The sequence below is a fragment of the Bos indicus x Bos taurus genome, chromosome 21 (genome assembly GCF_003369695.1).
Source record: "Bos indicus x Bos taurus breed Angus x Brahman F1 hybrid chromosome 21, Bos_hybrid_MaternalHap_v2.0, whole genome shotgun sequence".
NCBI lineage: Eukaryota > Metazoa > Chordata > Mammalia > Artiodactyla > Bovidae > Bos > Bos indicus x Bos taurus.
The window spans coordinates 2,205,051-2,231,093 of record NC_040096.1 but is presented as its reverse complement, the minus strand read 5'-3'; the positions used below and the strand labels follow the sequence as shown (position 1 = coordinate 2,231,093).

The window sequence follows — 26,043 nt, the reverse complement described above, 5'->3', positions numbered from 1 at the left end:
ATCTAGGGACACAGACAGATTGCAAGTAAGAGAATGGAAAAAGATACTTCATGCAAATGGAATCAAAACAAAGCTGGAGTATCAATACTCATATCAGACAAAATAGACTTTAAAATAAAGGCTGTTACAAGATGCAAAGAAGGACACTACATAATGTCGAGGGATTACCCAGTAAGAAGATATAACAGTTGTAAATGTATATATACACTCAACATATGAGCATCTCAATATGTAAGACAAATACTAACAGCCATAAAAAGAGGAACTGATAGTAACATAATAATAGTAGAGAACTTTAACATTCCCCTTACAACAATGGACAACATATCATCCAGAAAGAAAATCAATAAGGAAACACGGGCATTAAATCACACATTACACCATATAGACTTAATTGCTATATATACAGAGCTACTGCTGCTAAGTCGCTTCAGTCGTGTCCGACTCTGTGCAACCCATAGATGGCAACCCACCAGGCTCCCCAGTCCCTGGGATTCTCCAGGCAAGAACACTGGAGTGGGTTGCCATTTCCTTCTCCAATGCATGAAAGTGAAAGTGAAGTTGCTCAGTTGTGTCTGACTCTTAGTGACCCCATGAACTGCAGCCTACCAGGCTCCTCCGTCCATGGGATTTTCCAAGGCAAGAGTACTGGAGTGGGTTGCCATTGCCTTCTCTGATATACAGAGCATTCCATTCAAAAGCAGCAGAATACTCATTCTTTTCAAGTGCACATGGAACATTTTCCAGGATAGATCACATCTTGGGCCAAAAATTGAGCCTCAGTAAATTTTTAAAACTTAAAATTATATCAAGCATCTTTTGTGACCACAATACTATAAGATTAGAAATCAACTATAAGAAAAAAACAAAAAAAAAACCCACAAACTATAAAAACCAGAAACACATAGAGGTTAAATAGTATGCTACTAAATAACTAATGGATCACTGAAGAAACCAAAGAGGAAATAAAAAAATATAGACAGGCAAATGTAAAAGAAAACATGATGATCCAAAAACACAGCAAAAGCAGTTCTAATATAGAAATTTATAGCAATACAATCTTACCTCAGGAAACAAGAAAAATCCCAAGTAAACAATGTAACCTTACACCCAAAGCAACTAGAGAGACAATTAAAACTCAAAGTTATTAGAAGGAAAGAAATCATAAAGACCAAAGCAGAAATAATTGAAATAGAGACAAAGAGAACAGTAACAAAGATCAATGAACCTAAAAGCTGGTTCTTTGAGAAGGTAAACAAAATTGATAAATCTTTAGCCAGATTCATCAAGAAAAAAGGGAGAGGACTCAAATCAATAAAATTAGAAATGAAAAAGGAGAAGTTACAACTTGCATCACAGAAATACAAAGGATTGTGAGAGACGCCACAAGGAACTATATGCCAATAAACTGAACAACCTAGGAGAAATAAATTCTTAGAAAGGTACAACCTTCCAAGATTGAATCAAGAAGAAATAGTATAAACAGACGAACCACAAGTACTGAAATTGAAACCGAGGGAAAAAACTCCTCCCAGAACAAACATCTAGAAGCAGATGACTTCACAGGTGAATTCAATCAAACTTTTGGAGAAGAGTTAACATCTATCCTTCTGAAATTCTTCCAAAAAATTTCAGAGAAAGGAACACTGCCAAACTTATTCAAGAGGTCCCCATCACTTTGATATCAAACCACAGAAAGACATCACACAAAAAAATTACAGGCCAATAGCACTGAGGAACATAGATGCAAAAATCCTCAATAAAAGTCTAGCAAAATAAATCTAACAATACATTAAAATACATTAAAAGGACCAGACATCATGATCAAATGGGATTCAAGAATTTTTCAATATCTCTAAATGTCTGTGATGCACCCCATTAACAAATTGAAGAATAAAAACCATATGATCATGTCAACAGAATCAGAAAATTATTTTAATAAAATTAAATACCCATTTATGATACTTTCCAGAAAATGGGCACAGAGGGAACCTACTGCAACATAATAAAGGCCATATGTGACAAAATCATAGGTGACATCACACTCAGTGGTGAAAATCTGAAAGCCTTTCCTGAAATCTGAAAGCTAAGATCAGGAACAAGACAAGGGTGTCCATTCTCACCACCTTATTCAACATACTTTTGGAAGCCCTAGCCATGGCAGTCAGAGAAGAAAAAGAAATGAAAGGAAGCCAAATTGTAAAAGAAAAATTAAAACAGTCACTCTTTGCAGATGACATAATACTATACATAGAAAATCCTAACGATGCTACCAGTAAAATTCTAGAACTCATCAATGAAATGATAAAGCTGCTTTCCATTTGTTTTCTTTGGCAAAAATTTATTCATGTCTTTTGCCCATTTTTAATTGATGATGAAGATGATGAACTATAAAACTACCCAGAGATTTAATCATTCTTTCCTAAAAATTCTTACCAGATATAGTACCTTTAAACCCTGGTATCAGGGTGACAGGGTAACAGGCAGGAAGGCTAGGGGTCTCCAAACAGAGGAAATAGGCTGCAAGCGTCAGGCATTTTTTCTCTCTCTCTTAAGCGGCAGGAAGAAACAAACTACAAGTGTCAATTTTTTTCCCTTCTCTGTACAAAATTAAAAGTTTTCTCTTAAAATTCTGTGCTGCCATGATGACACCTGATTCCACCTGAACTTAGTTTAGTTCAGTTCAGTCGCTCAGTTGTGTCAAACTCTGCGACCCCATGAATCGCAGCAGGCCAGGCCTCCCTGTCCATCACCAACTCCCAGAGTTCACTCAGACTCACATCCATCGAGTCACTGATGCCATCCAGCTATCTCATCCTCTGTCGTCCCCTTCTCCTCCTGCCCCTCAATCCCTCCCAGCATCAGAGTCTTTTCCAATGAGTCAACTCTTCACAAGAGGTGGCCAAAGTACTGGAGTTTCAGCTTCAGCATCATTACTTCCAAAGTCAAATCTTGAGCTAACCAATGCGTTTTTCTTATGGAAATGTTTTTCTTAAGCTATGTTAATGAACTATGTTTTAACCCTAGACTCTGTCTTTCTTCAAGTCAATTCGTTCAGCTTAAGACTCAGAACCGATAAGGGCTCAACAAACCAGTAAGTTTCACTCAAACAATTGTTCTCCTAATCTATGTTCAGTTCAGTTCAGTTCAGTTCAGTCGCTCAGTCGTGTCCGACTCTTTGCGACCCCATGAATCGCAGCACGCCAGGCCTCCCTGTCCATCACCAACTCCCGGAGTTCACTCAGACTCACGTCCATCGAGTCAGTGATGCCATCCAGCCATCTCATCCTCTGTCGTCCCCTTCTCCTCCTGCCCCTAATCCCTCCCAGCATCAGAGTCTTTTCCAATGAGTCAACTCTTCGCATGAGGTGGCCAAAGTACTGGAGTTTCAGCTTCAGCATCATTCCCTCCAAAGAAATCCCAGGGCTGATCTCCTTAAGAATGGACTGGTTGGATCTCCTTGCAGTCCAAGGGACTCTCAAGAGTCTTCTCCAGCACCACAGTTCAAAAGCATCAATTCTTCGGTGCTCAGCCTTCTTCACAGTCCAACTCTCACATCCATACATGACCACAGGAAAAACCATAGCCTTGACTAGACGGACCTTTGTTGACAAAGTAATGTCTCTGCTTTTGAATATGCTATCTAGGTTGGTCATAACTTTCCTTCCAAGGAGTAAGCGTCTTTTAATTTCATGGCTGCATTCATCATCTGCAGAATTGTCCATAGTTTATCGTGATCCCTATGTTAATGAAACTATATATTTGCTTGGAAACCTGCCTTTCTTTAAGATTCATGTCAGTTGTTTTATCACCTGGGATGAATCACCTTGTGCCAATATTGTCTCAAAATTCATGTGGATGAGGGTGCCACTCTGAGTTTTGAGACATTTCCTTTCTCTAATTAGCAGCCTGCTGATAGATATGTAACATACTGCTAAGGATAGCAGGGGGACACTCTTTCTGCCCCCTTCTGATGTCTATGTCAGAAGCTTTATCTCTTTTACACTTTAATAAAACTTTATCACACAAAAGCTCTGAGTGATCAAGCCTCATCATTTGATTTCCTCTCTTCTGGAGGCCAAGAATCCTGGCATCTTTCAGGGCTCAGCAACAACCTTTCATCTTGGGGGCTTGTCCCGAATCTGAACCTGGGACCTCTCGTGCCTGAGGCAAGAACCGTAACCTGTAGACCAAAACAACCTTTCAAGGGTAAACTGGAACATTTACTACAACATTTCTGGGGATCTACCAGGTGCTTTAGGAAATTGAGATTTCATTTTTTCATTATTATTATTGAGAACTACATCTCTCATGTATGTACTATTCATGTGGACTATTCTATAATTTCTACACAAGGAATATTATTCTTACTCTAAAATAGCCAAAATGCTTATGTTGTTGACTGCAGGTTTATCAATCAAGGACACAAACAAGCAAGTCCTTAGGTGTATTATCAGGATGCAATATCAAGAACAATAATAATTAATTGCACTATGTACTTCCTTTCTAAAGTGAAAGTGAAGTCACTCAGTCATGTCTGACTCTTTGCGACCCCATGGACTGTAGCCTACTAGGCTCCTCCATCCATAGGATTTTCCAGGCAAGAATACTGGAGTGGGTGGCCATTTCCTTCTCCAGGGGATCTTCCCAACCCAGGGATTGAACCAAGGTCTCCTGCACTGCAGACAGACGCTTTACCATCTGAGCCACCAGGGAAGCCCACTTCCTTTCTAAGGAAAGAAGTAAAGCAATGCAAATATTAGAAATGTTAGAAGATATATCAGTTTGCATATATTATATTCAAGACCACATATCATAGGCAAAGCATATATATGAATCTCAAACATGAGGCCACAGTTGCCTAGGTCTCTTAATTGTGAGTAGTCCACGAATGCTTAAAGCATATCACAACACTATAACCACCCTAAAAAATACAATGAAAATGAATTGTTTAAACATTTTTAGGTTATAATAAATATTCACCATAGAATAATAAAACTTCTGAAGTTTCATTTAAAGTAAATTCAGAAGATAGATGAAAGTTTCTCAAAAGGATCTTGGAAATTATGCCAGTCATTTATGAGATGAAAATCCATTATAATCTTCATGTTTCCCAATTGAATGAAACTTTCATAGAGCCCTGTTTTCACTAGTCCAATGCTTTATTTGAAATTTGAGTCACCACATGCTACACTGGTGTTGCCACTCACATAAAATCATAGACTTGTATACCAGTCTATGGTATCAGACATGCAGACTATCAATCAGACATGCAGAAAGAAAAAAAGAAAATAAAAAGTACCAAAAAACTGGCATCAAAATGCTTGAAAACTAAAAACTGAAGAGCACTAAACTATTTGGAAAATTCCTGCCAATTAGGATCAGATATTAAGAAGGCATTCAACAAATAACTAATTTATTTAGGAAATATGCATATTCACAAATATACATAATAGTTCCAGAAAGCACCTAGCAGGAATAAAGTTTAAATTTCAGTGTACAAGTGGCTAGATTGAATGCAGGAAGATACGATGGTAAAAGTACAGTCAAAAATGACGAAAAAGTCTTCTTACTAAGTAGTCTGTAATGAAGAACAAAAAATGGACAATATTCAATGATGAAAAATAAAAATTTTAATGGTAAATAATTTATTTGACATATCTTTATATCAAAAACAAATATAGAATGCAATCAAAAGCACCATTAATTATGCAATAGTTGATTTACACAACATGGAATGATTAAAGAAAGAAGAAATTCCTACTGGTTCTTCAATGTCTGTTAAAACTATAGATGACAAACAGGACACTGCTGCTGTTGCTGTTCAGCCTCTTAGTCCTGTCTGACTCTCAGAGTCCCCATGGACTGTAGCATAGCAGGCTTCTCTGTCCTCCACTATCCCCCAGAGTTTGCTCAGATTCATGTCCTTTGAGTCAGTGATGCTATCTTTCTATCTTATCCTCTGCTGCCTTCTTCTCCTTTTGCCTTCAATCTTTCCCATCATTGAGGTCTTTTCCAATGAGTTGGCTCTTCACATCAGGTGGCCAAAGTATTGGAGCTTCAGCTTCAGAAACAGTCCTTCCAATGACTATTTAAGGTCAATTTCCTTTATGATTGGTTTCATCTCCTTGAAGTCCAAGGGACTCTGAAGACTCTTCCTCAGCACAACAATTTGAAAGCACCAATTCTTCTGCACTTAGCCTTTTTTATAGTCCCACTCTCATGTAAATACATGACTACTGGAAAAACCACAGCTTTGACTATATGGACCTTTCTTGGCAGTGATGTCTCTGCTTTTTAATATGCTGTCTAGGTTTGTCATAGCTTTCCTTTCTTACTTTCATGTCTTTAGTCACCATCATCAGTGATTTTGGAGCCCAAGAAAATAAACTTTGTCATTACTTCCACTTTATTTCCTTTTATTTGCCATACAGTGATGGGACTGGATGCCATAATCTTAGATTTTCTTAAAGTTGGTTTTCAAGCTAGCTTTTTCACTTTTCTCTTTCACCTTCATTAAGAGGCTCTTTAGTTTCTCTTTATTTTCTGCCATTAAAGTGCTATCATCTGCATATCTGAGGTTGTTGATAATTATCCTGGAAATCATGATGTCATATGTGATTCATCCAGGTCAGCATTTCACATGATGTACTCTACAAATAAGTTAAATAAGCAGGGTGATGATATACATCCTTGCTGCACTCCTTTCCAAATTTGAACCTGTCCATTGTTCCATGTGTGGTTCTAATTATTGCTTCTTGACCCACATACAGGTTTCTCATGGGAGAGGTAAGGTGGTCTGGTACTCCCATCTTTAAGAATTTTCCAGTTTGTTGTGGTCAGCACAAAGGCTTTAGTGAAGTCAATGAAGCAGAAATAAATGTTTTTCTGAAACTACCTTGCTTTCACGATGATCCAGTGAATGCTGGCAATTTGATCTCTGGTTCCTCTACCTCTTTGAAAGCCAGCTTATGCAAGACACTAGGCTTCTATTTTCCTTGGTAAAAATACACAATGTGGCTATGTGACCACATGAATTTATGCCCAAGAAATCAGATATATGGAGAAAGGCCCATGGGCTTAGTACCACTCAACCTTGCAATACCCTGCATGGGAATATTCAGGCTGTGCAAAAGGGCCGTCATTGTGTGCTGCAGCGTCCTCTCCAGTGACCTGACAAAACTCCCCAAACAGTAATGCAACTACTCCCTACTCAGTCCATGTCATGGGGCCAACCTCTTACTTTGGGCAAACAGGGCCTCATGCTGCAGATGATACCAGGTCTTCAAATGGCTCTCAAAGGCCTTATTAGGAAGGTAATCTCAGAGGTATTTCTTCTCTAGGAGGAGACATCTTTAAAAGCTGTGGCCCTCAGAGAGGAAAAATGCCCTAGGAGACACAAGAGGCCTGAGTTGGCCAGTGAAGCAAAACCCACTAAAGGGTCCATCAGAAACAACTGGCCTCACCGTTGTTTGCCATGCCTGAACATGACCTGGTCAAGTCTTATGGTATCCCAGGGACTGTGCTTCATCTTTCGACAGCAAGCAGCACCTACCTGCCAAGATCTGGTGGATGGGTTCCTGCCAGCCTCTTAACATTGCCAGGCCTGGGGATGATCCCTCTTCTTGGGAGACTGCAAAGCACACATCACAGGTGACTGACCCCCAGTGGATCAGCATGCTCTGCATGGAGGTATGCAGAAACCTGTGTGTGGATGTTCTTCAGGGACCAGGGAAGCAAACATTGCCTCCGTGACCCATATGACTAGAATTCAAGCCTAACAAAAGGTTCTTCAGTGTTCAAGATCTTAACCCATCAAGATGGTGCCACCATCTTGACAGAAGTCAAGAAGTCCTACTTTGTGAGGAATGAGATCACAAAAAAGACTTGGCCATCTGGACTGCCTTGAGGAAGGCCTCCTCTGCAGTCTAACACTTCTGGAGCCTGTGTCTAGGACCAAAGAGAGCCACTCACCTCAAATCATTCAGGCCATTGCAAGATCCTCGGCAAAACATCTGATAGAAAGACAAAATTTGAGAGAAGGAGACAAATAAAGGCCTGCCAACATCCTCTGGGTGGGCAGTGGAGGCTCAATTCCGTTCAGTTGTTCAGTTGTGTCCAACTCTTTGCAACCTCATGAACCGCAGCATGCCAGGCCTCCCTGTCCATAACCTACTTCCGGAGTTTACTCAAACTCATGTCCATTGAGTTGGTGATGCCATGTAGCCATCTCATCCTCTGTCGTCCCCTTCTCCAACTGCCTTCAATATTTCCCAGCATCAGGGTCTTTTCAAATGAGTTAGTTCTTTCTATCAGGTGGCCAAAGTATTGGAGTTTCAGCCTCAACATCAGTCCTTCCAATGAACACTCAGGACTGATCTCCTTTAGGATAGACTGGTTGGATCTCCTTGCAGTCCAAGGGACTCTCAAGAGTCTTCTCCAACACCACAGTTCAAAACCATCAATTCTTCAGTGATCAGCTTTCTTTATAGTCCAACCCTCACATCCATACATGACCACTGGAAAAACCATAGCCTCGACTAGATGGAACTTTTTTGGCAAAGTAATGTCTCTGCTTTTTAATATGCTGTCTAGTTTGGTTATAACTTTCCCTCCAAGGAGCAAGCATCTTTTAATTTCATGGCTGCAGTCACCATCTGCGGTGATTTTGGAGCCCAGAAAAATAAAGCCAGCCACTGTTTTCACTGTTTCCCCTTCTATTTGCCACAAAGTGATGGGATCAGATGCCATGATCTTAGTTTTCTGAATATTGAACTTTAAGCCAACTTTTTCAGTCTCCTCTTTCATCAAGAGGTTCTTTAGTTTTTTTCTCTTTCTGCCATAAGGGTGGTGACATCTGCATTTTTGAGGTTATTGATATTTATCCTGGCAGTCTTGATTTTAGCTTTTGCTTCATGCAGTCCAGTGTTTCTCATGATGTACTCTGCATATAAGTTAAATAAGCAGGGTGACAATATACAGCCTTGACGTACTCCTTTTCCTATTTGGAACCAGTCTGTTGTTCCATGTCCAGTTTTAACTAAATCTGCATACAGATTTCTCAAGAAGCAGGTCAGGTATTCCCATCACTTTCAGAATTTTCCACAGTTTACTGTGATCACACAGTCAAAGGCTTTGGCATAGTCAAGAAAGCAGAAATAGATGTTTTTCTGGAACTTTCTTGATTTTTAGATGATCCAGCAGATGTTGGCAATTTGATCTCTGGTTTCTCTGCCTTTTCTAAATCCAGCTTGAACATCTGGAAGTTTATGGTTCATATATTGCTGAAGCCTGGCTTGGAGAATTCTAAGCATTACTTTGCTATCATGTGAGATGAGTACAACTGTGCAGTAGTTTGAGTATTCTTTGGCATTGCCTTTCTTTGGGATTGGAATGAAAACTGACCTTTTCCAGTCCTGTGGCCACTGCTGAGTTTTCCAAATTTGCTGCCATATTGAGTGCAGCACTTCCACAGCATCATCTTTCAGGATTTGAAATAGCTCAACTGGAATGCCATCACGTCCACTAGCTTTGTTCATAGTGATGCTTCCTAAGGCCCGCTTGACTTCGCATTCCAGGATGTCTGGCTCCAGGTGAATGATCACACCATCGTGGGTATCTGGATCATGAAGATCTTTTTTGTACAGTTCTGTGTATTCTTGCCACCTCTTCTTAATATCTTCTGCTTCTGTTAGGTTCCTACCATTTCTGTCCTTATTGAGTCCATCTTTGCATGAAATGTTCCCTTGGTATCTCTAATTTTTTTGAAGAGATCTCTAGTCTTTCCCAGTCTTTTGTTTTCTTCTATGTCTTTGCACTGATCACTGAGGAAGGCTTTCTTATCTCTCCTTGCTATTCTTTGGAACTCTGCATTCAGATGCTTATATATTCCTTTTCTCCTTTGCTTTCACTTCTCTTCTTTTCACAGCTATTTGTAAGGCCTCCTCAGACGGCCATTGTGCTTTTTTGCATTTGTTTTTCCTTGGGGATGGCCTTGGTCCCTGTCTCCTGTACAATGTCATGAACCTCTGTCCATAGTTCAGGCACTCTGTCTATCAGATCTAGTCCCTTAAATCTATTTCTCACTTTCACTGAAAAATCATAGGAATTTTATTTAGGTCATAGCTGAATGGTCAAGTGGTTTTCCCTACTTTCTTCAATTTAAGTATGAATTTGGCAATAAGGAGTTCATGATCTGAGCCACAGTCAGCTCCCAGTCTTGTTTTTGCTGACTGTATAGAGCTTCTCCATCTTTGGCTGCAAAGAATATTCAATCTGATTTTGGTGTTGGACACCCGGGTGATGTCCATGTGTAGAGCCTTCTCTTGTGTTGTTGGAAGAGGATGTTTGCTATGACCAGTGCATTCTCTCGGCAAAACTCTGGAGGTAGGGAACAGGAAAGAAAACCAAAGGCAGGACCAGGCCTTGGCCACATGGAAGCCCTTAGGCACTGTAGAGACATAAGGGCTTTCTTTGAGGGATAAGGTACCTCTGCAGTCAAATCCCAGGGCTCCAGAAGGAACAGAAAGATCCCTGACATCCTGCCCCTGGACTGCCGTGTCCATTGGGCCTCAGTGTAATTGTACTGAGCATGACTTTTGGGTCATCATCTCTCTTCAGGACTATATGCATTCAATTCATCATGCCAAACAATGCACTTCCCACTCATTGCATCTACGCACAGGGACTTGAGTTAGCTTATCTCTGATGCTTTCTGGAAATGAGTATGCCCCACGGGACGAGAGTCTGCCTACCCCAGATTCTAGACCAAGACACATCGACTGGCCTGGGGGCAGCAGGCCACACTCAGATCTTCCTTCCTCTCTGGCATTGTCTGTCTAGAGAGAAGCATGACTGGTGTGAGAACACTTAGTCTGTCCATGAAGGATTTGGTGGTCACATGGTTTACACCTTCATGCAATAAATATGCTACAAGACACACCTACAGTGACATATCCAGGATCAAGAGAAAGTGACAAAATTCATTTATACACAAATCCCTGACTGAAATGCATACCTACCACCAACCTTCCTCGCTACCTCTCCAGCTTCCTATCTCCCTACTTTTCTAGCTCCCTACCTCCCTACCTCCTTACTTTTCTCCCTTACATCCTTTCACCCATCTTACCTACTGCCAAATGTGAGGGAAAGAGTGAATGAGTGGATCAGTTCATGAGGGAGTAGATGAATAACTGATCCAGGGAGGAAGAAATGGTGAATCAATAAAGGAGTACTGAGAGAAAGCAGAGCTTCATGGGCTCTCCACCTGGCAGAAGGTCCGGCAAGAGGGCCTCTTGGTTACCAAGATTCTATGGTTGTATCTTGGAGGACAAGATGTTCCTCTGAGTTCTAATCTGGCCTTTGTGAGCAAGGAGTGGGCAAAAAGACATGGAGCTTGGCCACTTGCCACCAACATACAGAAAAATGAAGCAACAAGCATGAAATGATGCTCAAGGAAGCAGATATCTGGATTTGGGGTGCGTGGGCTCAGCACCAGTCAACCTGGCAATGCCCTGCACAGGAGCATTCAGGCTGGGGACAGGAGACATTGTCATCTGGTGTAGCCTCACCTCCAATGGCTTGCCAAAGCCCTTGCAACAACAACAGTGCAACCACTCCCTGTTTGGTTCACATCATGAAGCCACTCCTCTACTTCAGGCCAATGGGGCCTCACAATGAACATGATACCGGGGCTCTGAAGGGCTCTCAGCAGCCTTACTAAGAAGGTAAATTTGGAAGGGTTTCTCTTCTGGGGTTGCTATCATTGAAGGCTGTGGCCCCCAGAGAGGAAGAACGCTGCAGGAGATTCAAGGGGACTGAGTGGACAAACAGGACAAAACATGTTAAAAGGCCTATCAGAACAACTGGTCTCATGAGAGCTTGTCATGCCTGAAAATGATCTGGCCAAGCACCATGGAATCTCAGGGGCTACCCTTCAGCTTTCTCAACAGCCAGCAGTGTCCACGTGCCTAGACAGGTTCATGCCTGCCTCTCCCTGTTTTCAGGCCTGAGGCAGGATCCTTCCCTACAAAAAATTATCGGGAAACTGAAAAGGACACACCATAGGTGACCATCCTCTCAGTAGATCAGTGTGCTCTGGACAAAGATGTGCAGAGACCTATGTGTGGATCGATGTTCCCCAGGGGGCAAGGGAAGCAAACATTGCCTCTGTGTACAATATGACAAGAATTCAGGTTTAACGAAAGGCTTTTCAGTGCCCTAGTTCCTAGCCTGTTGTAATGGTGCCACAGCAATAGCTCCCCTTTTGTGAGAACTGAGGTTCCTGCAAGGACACCCCTCTCTTGACTGCCTTGACGCTCACCTCCCCCACAGTCCGTCTTCCTCTGGGGCGTGTGTTAAGGACAAAAGAGAGCCATTAACCTTGAATCATTCAGGCCGTGGCAAGATCCTTGCCAGAATGTCTGACTGAAAGACACAATTCAAAAAGAAGGTGCTAAGGAAAGGGCCAGTGTATGTCCTTCAGGTGAGTGGTGAAAGCAAGGATTAGGAAAGAAAGCCAAAGGCAGGGCCAGTCCTTGGCCACATGGAAGCCCCTAGTCACTGTAGAGAGTATTTAAGTACACTCTCTGTGGGATAGGGTGCCTCCACAGCCAAATCCCAGGGCTCCAGAAGGTACAGAGAGACCTCCTGCTTCTGCACGGACATGTCCATTGGGTCTCTGCATAATCTTTTTGAGAATGATTTTTAGGTCATCATCTTTCTTCAGGCCATATAAATTCTAAACATTGATACAACTGAGGCACTTCCCTCATATCACATTCAGGCACAGGCACCTGAGTAGGCTTACCTCTGAAGCTTTCTGGAAATGAGTATGTCCCAAAGATTGTGAGTTTTTGGCTACCCCAGGTGCTGCACCAAGGCTGACATTTATTCCCCAGGAGCAGCAAGCCACACTCAGATCTTCCTTCCTCTGGGGACGTTGTCTGTCTATAGAGCAAAAAGATACCTGTGAGAACTCCTTGTTATTTCTTGTAGGCTTCGATGGTCACATGTGCTACATCTTCATGCAGTGAATAATGCTACAAGACATACCTAGAACAAGACATACAGGATCCCAAGAAAGTGACAAAATGAACTTACAGACAGAGACACAAACCCCTGGCTGAAATGCATGACTGCCACCCGTCTTCCTCCCTACCTCTCTAGTTCTCTACCTCCCCACCTCCTTACTTTTATTCATCCTTCCCTCCCACCCTACCTACGGCCAAACATTAGGGAATGAGTGAATGAGTGGGTAAGTGCATGAGTGAGTACATGAATAGCATGACTAGGAGGGAAGAAATGGTAATTCCATAAAGGAATTGAGAGAGAAGGCAGACCCCCGTGGGTTCTCCACCTGACAGAACCTCTTGGCTGCCAAGATTCTACAGATGTGTCTTGTGGAATGGAGACATTCCTCTAAGCTCAATTCTTGCCTGTTCAAGCAAGGGGTGGCTGAGGGGACATTGTGTCTGGTCACTTGCTGCCAACACACAGAGAATGAGGCCATGATGTCCCATGGAATTGATTCTGAAGGAAACAGCTATCTGGTGACAGGGCACACAGACCCAGCACTAGTCAACCTGGCAACACCCTACATAGGAATGTTCAGGCTGGAGCAGGAGCCACTGTTGCCTGGAGCAGCGTCCCCTCCTGTGTCCCACCAAAGGCCCCAAACAACACCAATGCAATTACTGCTCGCTTGACCCTTGTGACGGTGTCACAGCTCTCCTTCAGGCAAGTGGGGCCTCATGCTGGGGCTGATACAGTGGCTTACCAAAAAGGTATACTTGGAAGGGGTTTCTCTTCTGGGGGGTACAATCATTGAAGGCTGTGACCCCAGAGTGGAAGATCACCCCAGGAGATGCAAGGTGCCCAAGTGGGTGAACAAAACAAACACATCAAGGGGCCCATCAGGAACAAATGGCCACACTGAAAACTCACTATGCCTGAAAGTGATCTGGCCAAGCCCCATGGGGCTGCCCTTCAGCTCTCTCAACAGCAACAGCGTCTGCTTGCCAAGACCCAGTGGACCAGTTACTACCTGCTTATCACCATTGCCAGGCTTGGGGCACAATCCTTCCCTCCCAACCATTCTTGGGAGACTGGAAAGCACACACCATAGGTGACCATCCCCTCAGGTGACCAATGTGCTCTGCATGGAAGTTTCCAGAGACATTTGTGTGGATGTTCCCCAGGGAACCAGGGAAGCTAACACTGTCTTGATGTCCAGTCTGACTAGAATTCAGATTTAACGAAAGGCCTTTTAATGTCCAAGATCCTAGCCTGTCTAGATGGCATTGTAGAATACGTTCACCCTTTGTGATGACTGAGGTTCCCACAAGGACTCCTCCCTTTGGACTGCCTTGGGGTGTGCCTCCCTCATAGCTCTTCATCCTCTGGTGCTCATGTCCAGGAAAAAAGGGAACCATTCACTTTGAATCATCCAGGTTGTAGTGAGACCCTCACCAGAATGTCTTACTGAAAGACAAGATGCAAAGAGAAGGACCTAAGGAAAGGCCTTGCCTATGGCCTCCAGGTAGGTGGTGGAAGTAGGGATCAGCAAAGAAAGTCAAAGGCAGGACTAGGAATTAGCCTATGTAAAAGACCCTACACAAGGTAGAGACACAGGGGCTCTCCTTGTGGGATCAGTTGCCTCCACACCCAAATTCTAATGCTCCAAAAGGGACAGAACGACAGGACCTTTTGCCCTTGGACTGCCACTTCCATTCAGCTCAGCACAATCCTATTGAGCATAATTTTTATGTCATTTTCTCTCTTTAGGACCATATGACTTCTCATCATTAAGCCAAAAAAAAGCATGCTCCACACATTGCATCTATACCAAGAGTCTGAGTAGGCTTGCCTTCAGTGCATTCTGGAAATGATGAAGCCCCAAAGCATGTGAGTTTCTGTCTACCCCAGGTGCTGCACCAAGGCTGACATCGATGGCCCTGGAGGCAACAGTTATGAGTCAGATCTTCCTTCCTTTGGGGCATTGTCTGTCTATAGAGAAGCACAACAGCTGTGCTGACATCTAGTTTGGCCCTGTAGGCTTTGGTAGTCATGTTCGTCTAGTCAAGGCTATGGTTTTTCCTGTGGTCATGTATGGATGTGAGAGTTGGACTGTGAAGAAGGCTGAGCACTGAAGAATTGATACTTTTGAACTGTGGTGTTGGAGAAGACTCTTGAGAGTCCCTTGGACTGCAAGGAGATCCAACCAGTCCATTCTGAAGATCAGCCCTGGCATTTCTTTGGAAGGAATGATGCTAAAGCTGAAACTCCAGTACTTTGGCCACCTCATGCGAAGAGTTGACTCATTGGAAAAGACTCTGATGCTGGGAGGGATTGGGGGCAAGAGGAGAAGGGGACCACAGAGGATGAGATGGCTGGTTGGCATCACTGACTTGATGGACGTGAGTCTGGGTGAACTCCGGGAGTTGGTGATGGACAGCGAGGCCTGGCATGCTGTGATTCATGGGGTCGCAAAGAGTCGGACACGACTGAGCGAATGATCTGATCTGATGCTATATCTTCATGCAGTGAATGATGCTACAAGACCTATCTAGAGTGATAAATCCAAGAACCCAAGAAAGCAACAAAATTCATCTATCTATACAAAGTGACGCAAACCCCTGGGTAAAATATACTACCACTGACCTTCCTTGCTACCTCTCCAGCTTTCTATGTCCCCTATCTCTAGTTATCTACCTCTTTACTTTTCTTCATCCATCCTTACCTCCCAACCAACCTACTGCCAAACCTGAGGAAACAAGTGACTAGCATATCAGTGCTTGAGTGAATACTTAAGTAATGTGTCCAGAGAGGGAAAAATGGCAACTCCACAAAGGTGCCCCAAGAGAAGGGAGAGCCTCGTGGGCTCTATACCCAGAAGAAGGCCCAGCACAAGGGCCTCTCAGTCACTAAAATTCTATAGATGTGTTCTGGAAAACAGAGATGTACCTCTCAGATCGATCTTGGTCTGTGCAAGCAAGGGGTGGAATTGAAGACACGGGGCTAGGCCACTTGCAGCCAACACACAGAAAATGAGTCCACAGAGTCCCACAGCATGGATTCTTGAGGAAGCAGGTATCTGGTGACAGGGCACAAAGGCTCAGGACCAGTCAACCTGTCAATGCCTTGCATGGGAACATTCAGGCTGGGAACAGGAGGCCTCATCACCTGGTGTGTGTCCTCTCCCACGGCCTGCTGAAGGCCCCAAACAAAACCAACACAACTTTTCCTGGATTGACCCACATCTTGAGGCCATTGTTCTACTCCAGGCAAATATAGCCTCATAATGGAGATGCTACCAGGGCTCTGAAGGACTTGCAACAGCCTTACTAGAAAGTTAAGCTCCAAAAAGGTTTCTTCTCTGGGGGTGTGATCACTGAAGGCCATGCCCCCCAGAGAGGGAGAACGCTTCAAGATATGCCTGGGGCCCAAGTGGAAAAATGAAAAACCCATCAAAGGGCTCATCAGGAACAAGTGGTCTCACCAAGACCCTGGCATGCCTGTAAGTTAATTAGCCACATCCCATGGAATCTCAGGGGCTACTCTTTATCTCTCTTAACAGCCAGCACCATCTAACTTCCAAGACCCACTGGACAGGTTCCTGCCTCTCACCATTGCCAGGTCTAGGGCATAATCTTTCTCTATCTGCTTGTTCTTTAGAGACTGTGAAGCACACAAACAGGTGACCATCCCCTTAGTCATTCAGCAAGCTCTGTGTGAAAGTGTGCAGAGACCTGTGTGTGGATATTCCTCAGGGAGCCAGGAAACAAACACTGCCTCCATGATCAATCTGATTAGAATGTAGGACCAATAGACAGCATTTCAGTCTCCGAGATCATAGATGGTCTTGAAGGCACTGCAGCAGAAGTTCCCCTTTGAGAGGACTGTGGACCACAAACAACTCCCCACGCTTGACTGCCTTGAGGTGGGCCTACTCCATAGCCCAGTGTCCTCCGGGGCCCATGTTAAGGACCAAAGAGTCACTCACCTTGAATTGTTCAGGTTACAGTGAGGCCTTCTCCAGAATGTCTGACTGAAAGACACAATTTGAAGAGAAGTAGCTAAAGAAAGGTCCTGGCTATGTCCTCTGGGTGGGTGGTGGAAGCAGGGATCAGGAAAGAAAGCCAAAGGCAGGACAGGCTTTGGTCACATGGAAGCTCCTGGGCACTGTAGAGACTCAGGGATAGGGTGCCTCCACACTCAAATCCCAGGGCTCCAGAAAGGACAGAAGAAACCACAACCTCTGGGCCCTGTAATGTCACTTCCATTGAGCCTCACCATAGTCCTATTGAGCATGACTTTAGATCACCATCTCTCTTCAGGACCATATGAGTTCTCATCATCAGCCCAAATGAGGCATGCCCTACGCATTGCATGCATGCACAGGCACCTGAGTAGGCTTACTTCTGATGCTTTCTGGAAAGGAGGATGCCCCAGAGGATGTGAGTTTCTGTCCACACCAAAGGCTGGATCAAGGCTGATATCGATTGCCCTAGGGGCAGCAGGCCACGCTCAGATCTTCCTTCCTCTGGGGTGTTGTCTGTCTAGAAGGAGAACAACAGCTATGAGAATACCTACTCCATCCTTGCAGGCTTTGGTGGTCACGCATGCTGCACCTTCATGCAGTGAATGATGCTGCAAGACATAACTACAGAGACACATCCAGGAACACTAGAAAGCAACTAAATACACCTATATGCAGAGACAAAAATCCCTGGCTGAAATGGATAACTACTACCAACCTTCCTCCGTACTAGGTCCCTATCTCTCTAGTTCCTTACCTCTTTACTTTTTTCAAACACTCCTTCCTTCCCACCATACTTACTGCCAAATGTGAGGAAATGAGTGGACAAGTGGTCAAGGCATGACTGAATATAAGAATAACATGTACAAGCAGCCAGAAATGGCAATTCAAAAAGGAGTTCCAAGAGAAAGCAGAGCCTCATGGACTTTCTACCTATCAGAGGCCTGGCACAAAGGCCTCTCAACCTCCAAGAGTCTATGGATCTGTTTTGGGAATGGAGACTTCCTCCATGCTTGAACCAGGTCTTTGCAAGCAAGGGATCGCAGAGGGGACATGGGGCTGGCCATTTACTGCAAACATGCAGAAAACAAGGCCATGAAATCCCTCAGTAGAGGTGGTCGAGGATGCAGATATTTGGAGACGGGACCTGAGGGCCCAGCACCAGTTAACACAACAGTGCCCTGCATGGGAAACTTCAGGATGGGGACAGGAACCATTGCTGGCTGGTTCAGCACCCCCTCCCATGGGCTTGCCCAAGGCCCACAGAGAGCAGCAATGCATCTAGTCCTTGCTCAGTCCAGATCATGGGACTGACCCTCTACTTTGGGCAAATGGTGCCTCTCGATGGAGGTGATACTGTGACCCTGAAAGGTTCTCAACAACCTTACTGTGAAAGTAAGCATCATAGGAACTTCTCCTCTGGAAGGTGCTATCATTGGTGGCCATGGCCCCTAGACAGGAAGAATGCCACATGAAACACAAGGGGCCCGGGCAACTGAATGAATGAAACAAAACCCATCATAGGGCCCATTAGGAACAAGTGGCCACATCAAGAACTTACCATGCCTGAAAGTGACCTGGCCATGCCCCATGGAAGCTCATGGGCTAACCTTCAGCTCTCTCAATTGCCAGCAGGGTCTATCTGCCAAGACCCGGCAGGTTGGTTTCTGCCTGCCACTCACCATTACCGGTCCTGGGGCACCATCTTTCTCTGCTGATGGTTCTTGGGAGACTGAAAAGAGCACACCATAGCTGACCATTCTCTCAGTCAATCAGCATGCTCTGCATGGAGGTGTGCAAAGACCTTTGTGTGGATGACTTCAGTTGGCCAGGGATGCAAACATTGCCTCCATGTCTAATCTAATTAGAATTTAGGTTTAATGAAAGGCTTTTTAGTACCTGAGTTCCTAGACCCTGGAAATGCCACTGCAGCATAAATTCCACCGTGGTGATGACTGAGGTTCCCAAAAGGATTCCCACCTCTGGATTGCCTAAAGGGGTGCCTCCCCCATGGTCCACCTCTCTCTGTGGCCCATGTGCAGGACCAAAGAGAGCCACTCACCTCAAGTTATTTAGCATGTGGCAAGAATGTCTATAGAACATCTGCCTAAAAGAAACAATTTGAAGAGAAGGAACTATAGAAAGGCCCCACCTAATGGCCTCCTGGTGGCCTGTGGAAATTGGGATCACTAAAGGCAGGATCAGGCCTTCACCCTGTGGAAGCCCCTAGATACTGTAGAGACTCAAGGGCTTTCCTCAAGGGGTAGGGTGCCTCCACACCTAAATCCCAGGGTTTCAGAGAAAAAAGAAAGGTCCCTGACCTCTAGCTTCTGGGCTGCAATCTCCAATGGGCCTCAGCATACTTCTATCGAACATGATTTTTAGGTGATCATCTCTCTTCAGAACCATATGAATTCTTCTCTTCAACCCAAGTGAGGCATGCCCCATGAAGTGCATCTATGCACAGGAATCTAAGTAGTCTTACCTCCAAAGCTTTCTGGAAATAAGGAAGCTGTAAAGGACTTGAGTTTCCGTCTACCCAGCTGCAGCACCAAGGCTGACATCAGTTGCACCAGGAGCAGCAGGCTGCACTCAGATAATCCTTCCTTTGCAGATGTTGTCTGTCTAGAGAGCAGAAAGACTCCTGTGAGACAGCCTAGTCTGTCCCTGTAGGCTTTGGTGGTCATGTGTGCTACACTTTGATGTAGCAAATGTTGCTACAAGACATACCTAGAGCAATAAGTCCAGGAATACAAGAAAGCAACAAAATGCACCTATATGCAGAGACACAAACCCCTGGCTGAAATGCTCATCTACCTTCCTCCTTACCTCTCTAAGTTCCAACCTCCCGTCCTCTTTGGTTTGCTACCTCCCTACATCCTCACTGTTCTCCATCTTTGCCTCCCACCCTACATACTGACAAACATGAAGAAACAAGTGGACGAGTGGATCAATGTTTGAGTGAATATATGAATAACAATACATCCAGGGAGATAGGAATGGTGACTCCAAGAAAGAGTCCCGAGAGAAGACAGAGCCTCATAGGCTCTGAGAGGGTCACGAGGACCTCTCAGCTGCCAAGATTCCATGGACATGTCTTGGGGAATGGAGATGCTCCTCCAAGCTCAGTCTGGGTCTGTGCTAGCAAGGGGGTGGCTGAGGTGGCATGAAGTTTGGCCACTTGACGCAATCACACAAAAAAAGAGGACAAGAAGTTCCACAGAATGGATGCTCGAGGAAGCAGGTATCTGTGGCTGGGCTCATGGGCTCATCACGAGTCAATCTGGCAATGCCCTGCAAGGGAACATTCAAGCTGGAAACAAGGGCCATCATTGCTGCTGGGGCATCCCCTCCATGGCCTGCTGAAAGCCTCCAAACAACAAGAAGGCAACTACTCCTTGCTCAGCCCATGCCAAGGGACCACCCCTATACTTCAGGTGAACAGTGCCCTGTGATGGAGTTAATATGGGATTCAAAGAGCTCTCAACAGCCTCACTAGGAAGTAAGCTCAAAAGGGGTTTCTCCTCTGGAGGTGTTATTGTTAAAGGCTGTGGCCCCCGGAGGTGCATGGTGCCTGAGTACAAATGAAACAAAACTCAGCAAAGGGCCCATCAGGAATAACTGGCTTTACAGAGACGCTGCCATGCCCAAAAGTGACCTGGCCTAACCCCATGGAATCTCAGAGGTTGCCCTTCAGCTCTCTTAACAGCCAACAGCGAACACCCTGCATGGGAGTGTTCATACCAGGGACAATAGCGATTGTCAACTGGTGGGGTGTCTGTTCCCATGCCTGCGCAAGGCCCCCAGACAAAGCAATGCAATGCTCCCTGCTTGGCCCACATCATGGGGCCACCCCTCTACTTCAGGCAATCAGGGCCTCACTATGGACATGATACCAGGGCTCCTATGGGCTCTCAACTTTCTTTCTAGGAAGGAGTGCTTGGAAGGGGTTTCTCCTCTGGGGCTGCTTTAGTTGAAGACTGTGGCTCCTGGAGAGGAAGAATGTCCCAGGAGAAACAAGGGGCTCCAGTGGGCGATCAAAGCAAAGCCCATCAAACAGCCCATCAGGAACCACTTGTGTCACCCAGACTCTGGCATGCCTGAAAGTGACCTGGCCAGGCCCCATGGAAACTCAGGTGCTGCACTTCAGCTCTCCCAACAGCCAGTAACATCTACCTGCCAAAATCTGGTTGACAGGTTTCTGCCTGCCTCTCACTGTCGCCAGGCCAGGGGCATGATATTTTCCTATCAATGGTTCTTGGGAGACTGAAAAGCACATACCAGGTGATTGTCCCCTCAGTAGCTCAGTGTGTGCTATGTGGAGGTGTATAGAGACATGTATGTGTGAATGTTCCCCAGGGTGCAGGGAAGGAGACATTGCCTCCATGTATTATCTGACTAGAATTCAGGTCTCAGGAAAGGCTTTTCAGGGCCAAGGGCTTGGAGCCTAGCAAGATGGTGTGGCAGCCAGATTCCTTCCTTTCTGAAGACTGAGGTTCTTGAAAGGACTCCCCCTTCTGGACTGCATTGAGGTGGGCTTCCCCCATAGTCCAACATCCTCTGTGTCTGGTGTCCAGAACTAAAGAGAACCACTGACCTCAAATCATTCAAGTCAGAATGGCAAGATCCGGGCCATTTTTGGTCAGAATGAAAGTGAAAGTGAAGTCATTCAGTCATTCCTGACTCTTTGTGACTCTATGGACTGTAGCCCACCACTCTGCTTCATCTATGGGATTTTCCAGGCAGGAATACTGGAGTGGGTTGCCATTTCCTTCTCCAGGGGATCTTCCTGACCCAGGAATCAAACAGGGGTCTCCTGCATTGCAGGTGGATTCTTTACCAACTGAGCTATCAGGGAAGCTCTAATAATAGCTGCTTCCAAAAAGTCTACAAACAATAAATGCTGGAGAGGGTGTGGAGAAAAGGGAACCCTCTTATAATGTTGGTGGGAATGAAAACTAGTACAGCCACTATGGAGAACAGTGTGGTGCCTCCTTAAAAAACTGGAACTAGAACTGTCATACAACCCAGCAATCCTACTGCTGGGCATACACACTGAGGAAACCAGAATTGAAAGAGACACGTGTATTCCAATGTTCATTGCAGCACTGTTTACAATAGCTAGGACATGGAAAAAACCTAGATGTCTATCAGCAGATGAATGGATAAGAAAGCTGTGGTACATATACACAATGGAATATTATTATTCGGCTATTGAAAAGAATGCATTTGAATCAGTTCTAATGAGGTGGATGAAACTGGAGCCTATTATACAGAGTGAAGTAAGTCAGAAAGAAAAACACCAATACAGTATACTAATGCATATATATGGAATTTAGAAAGATGGGAACAATGACCCTATATGCGAGACAGCAAAAGAGACACAGAGATAAAGAACAGACTTTTGGACTCTGTGGGAGAAGGCAAGGGTGGGATGATTTGAGAGAACAGCATTGAAACATGTATATTATCATATGTGAAATAGATCACCAGTCCAGGTTTGATGCATGAGACAGGGTGCTCAGGGCTGGTGCATGGGAGGACCCTGAGGGATGGGACTGGGGAGGGAGGTGGGAGTGGGGTTCAGGACGGGGGACACATGTACACCCATGGTTGATTCATGTCAATGTTTTGAATGAGTATATAATGATCACACACAAAACATGTATTTAACAAGACTTAAAAAAAAAAAAAAACATACAACTATGACAATCCTAAATTGGCAAAACCAATACAATATTGTAAAGTTTAAAAATAAAATAAAATTTAAAAAAAAAGAAGAAAAAAAAAAAAAAACAGGGAAAAACAACTATACTTAGTAAAAATACCTCTAAAAATGTTTCTGATGAATTTTGAAAAGTATTCATTTAGTCTCTGGCGAGACTCTCACCAGAATATCTGACGGAAAGGCACAATTTGAAGGAGTTAAGGAAAGGCCCCATCTATGGTCTCTGGGTGGTTGGTGGAAGCAGTGATCAGGAAAGAAACCTGAAGGCGGGACCACACCTTGGCCATGTGGAAGCCCCTAGAAAAAGTGGAGTCTCAAGGGCTTTCCTTGAGGGATCGGGTGCCTCCACACCCAAATCCCAGGGCTCTGAAAGGGAAGAATCATGCTCGACCTCTTGCCCCTGGACTGCCACCTACATTGGGCCTCAGTGTAATCCTATTGAACATGATTTTTAGGTCATCATCTCTCTTCAACAGGAGAGTTAATAGGAGTTAATATGTTTTATTTTCAGGCATTTTTTTGATTTTCATGTATTGTCTTCTTCTTTCTTCAACATGCTTATTATAAAATGTTAACATTAATATTTTATGAATATTAACTCTATATTTTTGATATTCATTATAAATATTTTTAGGAATTTTTTTCACTAAGCATAGTTGCTTTTTCCTTGTTATTTTCTCAATTTTAGGATTGTCATAGTTGAAAATATACTTTTTTAGTGATAATTATATATTTTTTTCAAAAGTAAGTGTTATAGTTTTGTTAACCCCATTATTTCCCACAGAAATGGACTGTTTGTACATTTCCATACATTTTTTTCATGTTTAATTATAATATATTAGATCATTTCATTGATGAGCTTTTATCAGTTATGATTTATATTGATACCTGTTTTTTTATTGCATACAAACTTTTTCAAATATTTTGAAGCCACATGTGTCTTTTGATTATAAATTAAATATACATGCATTTGTAATTTTGATTTTTTAGCTGGAAATTAATTTATGGCCTTTTCTGAACCATGTTAATAAGGTTTTGTTATGTCATTTGTTTTCTTTAGTATCTTGCTAACTTGATACAGCCTCTTGAGGGGTAAAAGATGCTTGCCTCTTGGAAGGAAAGCTGTACTTAGTTGCTCAGTCATGCCTGACTGTTTGTGACCCAATGGACTGTAGCCTACCAAGCTCCTCTGTCCATGGGGATTTTCCAAGCAAGAATATTGGAAAGGGTTGCCATGCCCTCCTCCAGAGGATCTTCCCAACCTAGGGATAGAACTGGGTTCTCCTGCATTACAGGGTTCTTTACCAGCTGAACTACCAGGAAAGCCCGTGACAACATATTAAAAAGCAAATATATCACTTTGCCAACAAAGGTCAGTATGGTCAAAGCTATGGTTTTTCCAGTAGTCATGTATGGATGTGAGAGTTGGACTATAAAGAAGACTGGGTTTGGAAGAATTAATGCCTTCAAATTGTGGTGCTGGAGAGGACTCTTGAAAGTCCCTCAGAGAGCAAGAAGATCAAACCAGTCAATCCTAAAGGAAATCAATCTTAAATTGTACAAAATCTTGAACTGTACAAAATCTTGAACTGTACAAAAAAGATCTTCATGACCCAGATAATCACGATGGTGTGATCACTCACCTAGAGCCAGACATCCTGGACTGTGAAGTCAAGTGGGCCTTAGAAAGCATCACTATGAACAAAGCTAGTGGAGGTGACGGAATTCCAGTTGAGCTATTTCAAATCCTGAAAGATGATGCTGTGAATGTGTTGCACTCAATATGCCAGCCAATTTGGAAATCTCAGCAGTGGCCACAGGACTGGAAAAGGTCAGTTTTCATTCCAATCCCAAAGAAAGGCAATGCCAAAGAATGCTCAAAATACCACACAATTGCACTCATCCCACACGCTAGTAAAATAATGCTCAAAATTCTCCAAGACCATGAACTTCCAGATATTCAAGCTGGTTTTAGAAAAGGCAGAGGAACCAGAGATCAAATTGCCAACACCTGCTGGATCATGGAAAAAGCAAGAGAGTTCCAAAAACATCTATTTCTACTTTATTGACTATGCCAAAGCCTTTGACTGTGTGGATCACAATAAACTGTAGAAAATTCTGAAAGAGATGAAAATACCACACCACCTGACCTGCCTCTTGAGAAACCTATATGCAGGTCAGGAAGCAACAATTAGAACTAGACATGGAACAACAGACTGGTTCCAAATAGGAAAAGGAGTACGTCAAGGCTGTATACTGTCACCCTGCTTATTTAACTTATATGCAGAGTACATCATGAGAAACGCTGGACTGGAAGAAACACAAGCTGGAATCAAGATTGCCAGGAGAAATATCAATAACCTCAGATATGCAGATGACACCACCCTTACGGCAGAAAGTGAAGAGGAACTCAAAAGCCTCTTGATGAAAGTGAAAGTGGAGAGTGAAAAAGTTGGCTTAAAGCTCAACATTCAGAAAACTAAGATCATGGCATCTGGTCCCATCACTTCATGGGAAATAGATGGGGAAACAGTGGAAAGAGTGGCAGACTTTGTTTTTTTTTTGGGTCCAAAATCACCGCAGATGGTGACTGCAGCCATGAAATTAAAAGACGCTTACTCCTTGGAAGAAAAGTTATGACCAACCTAGATAGCATATTGAAAAGCAGAGACATTATTTTGCCAACAAAGGTCCGTCTAGTCAAGGCTATGGTTTTTCCTGGGGTCATGTATGGATGTGAGAGTTGGACTGTGAAGAAAGCTGAGCACCAAAGAATTGATGCTTTTGAACTGTGGTGTTGGAGAAGACTCTTGAGAGTCCCTTGGACTGTAAGGAGATCCAACCAGTCCATTCTGAAGGAGATCAGCCCTGGGATTTCTTTGGAAGGAATGATGCTAAAGCTGAAACTCCAGTACTTTGGCCACCTCATGCGAAGAGTTGACTCATTGGAAAAGACTCTGATGCTGGGAGGGATTGGGGACAGGAGGAGAAGGGGTGACAGAGGATGAGATGGCTGGATGGCATCACTGACTCGATCGGCATGAGTCTGAGTGAATTCTGGGAGTTGATGATGGACAGGGAAGTCTGGAGTGCTGCGATTCATGGGGTCGCAAAAAGTCGGACATGACTGAGCAACTGAACTGACTGACTAATGCTAAAGCTGAAGCTCCAATACTTTGGCCACCTGATACAAAGAGCTGATTCATTGAAAAAGATGCTGATATTGGGAAAAATTGAAGGCAAAAGGAGAAGGGGGCAGCAGAGTATGAGGGGGAAG

General features: G+C 43.9%; 1 long non-coding RNA gene and 6 other non-coding genes across 10 annotated transcripts in view; all 7 read right to left on the bottom strand.

The window, feature by feature from the left end:
• The window catches only part of LOC113879504, a 139,920-nt gene extending 118,168 nt beyond the window's left edge, over positions 1-21,752 (bottom strand). For all 4 annotated transcript variants that reach the window (XR_003507342.1, XR_003507343.1, XR_003507341.1 and 1 more), the window contains exons 1-4: positions 19,524-21,752; positions 17,419-17,558; positions 17,003-17,047; positions 12,809-12,948 (exon numbers count right to left, since the gene is read on the bottom strand). This is a non-coding gene — a long non-coding RNA (uncharacterized LOC113879504). The remainder of the gene's footprint in view (positions 1-12,808; positions 12,949-17,002; positions 17,048-17,418; positions 17,559-19,523) is intronic.
• LOC113880122 lies at positions 10,567-10,647 on the bottom strand. Its single transcript, XR_003507597.1, has one exon. It is a non-coding gene; the product is annotated as a small nucleolar RNA SNORD115 (small nucleolar RNA).
• LOC113880120 lies at positions 12,674-12,753 on the bottom strand. The gene has a single exon (XR_003507596.1). It is a non-coding gene; the product is annotated as a small nucleolar RNA SNORD115 (small nucleolar RNA).
• On the bottom strand, positions 14,733-14,811 carry LOC113880118. Its single transcript, XR_003507594.1, has one exon. It is a non-coding gene; the product is annotated as a small nucleolar RNA SNORD115 (small nucleolar RNA).
• Positions 17,284-17,363, bottom strand: LOC113880117. The gene has a single exon (XR_003507593.1). It is a non-coding gene; the product is annotated as a small nucleolar RNA SNORD115 (small nucleolar RNA).
• On the bottom strand, positions 19,388-19,468 carry LOC113880119. Its single transcript, XR_003507595.1, has one exon. It is a non-coding gene; the product is annotated as a small nucleolar RNA SNORD115 (small nucleolar RNA).
• Positions 21,753-23,196: 1,444 nt separating the features above from the next.
• On the bottom strand, positions 23,197-23,241 carry LOC113880123. The gene has a single exon (XR_003507598.1). It is a non-coding gene; the product is annotated as a small nucleolar RNA SNORD115 (small nucleolar RNA).
• Positions 23,242-26,043: the final 2,802 nt, after the last annotated feature.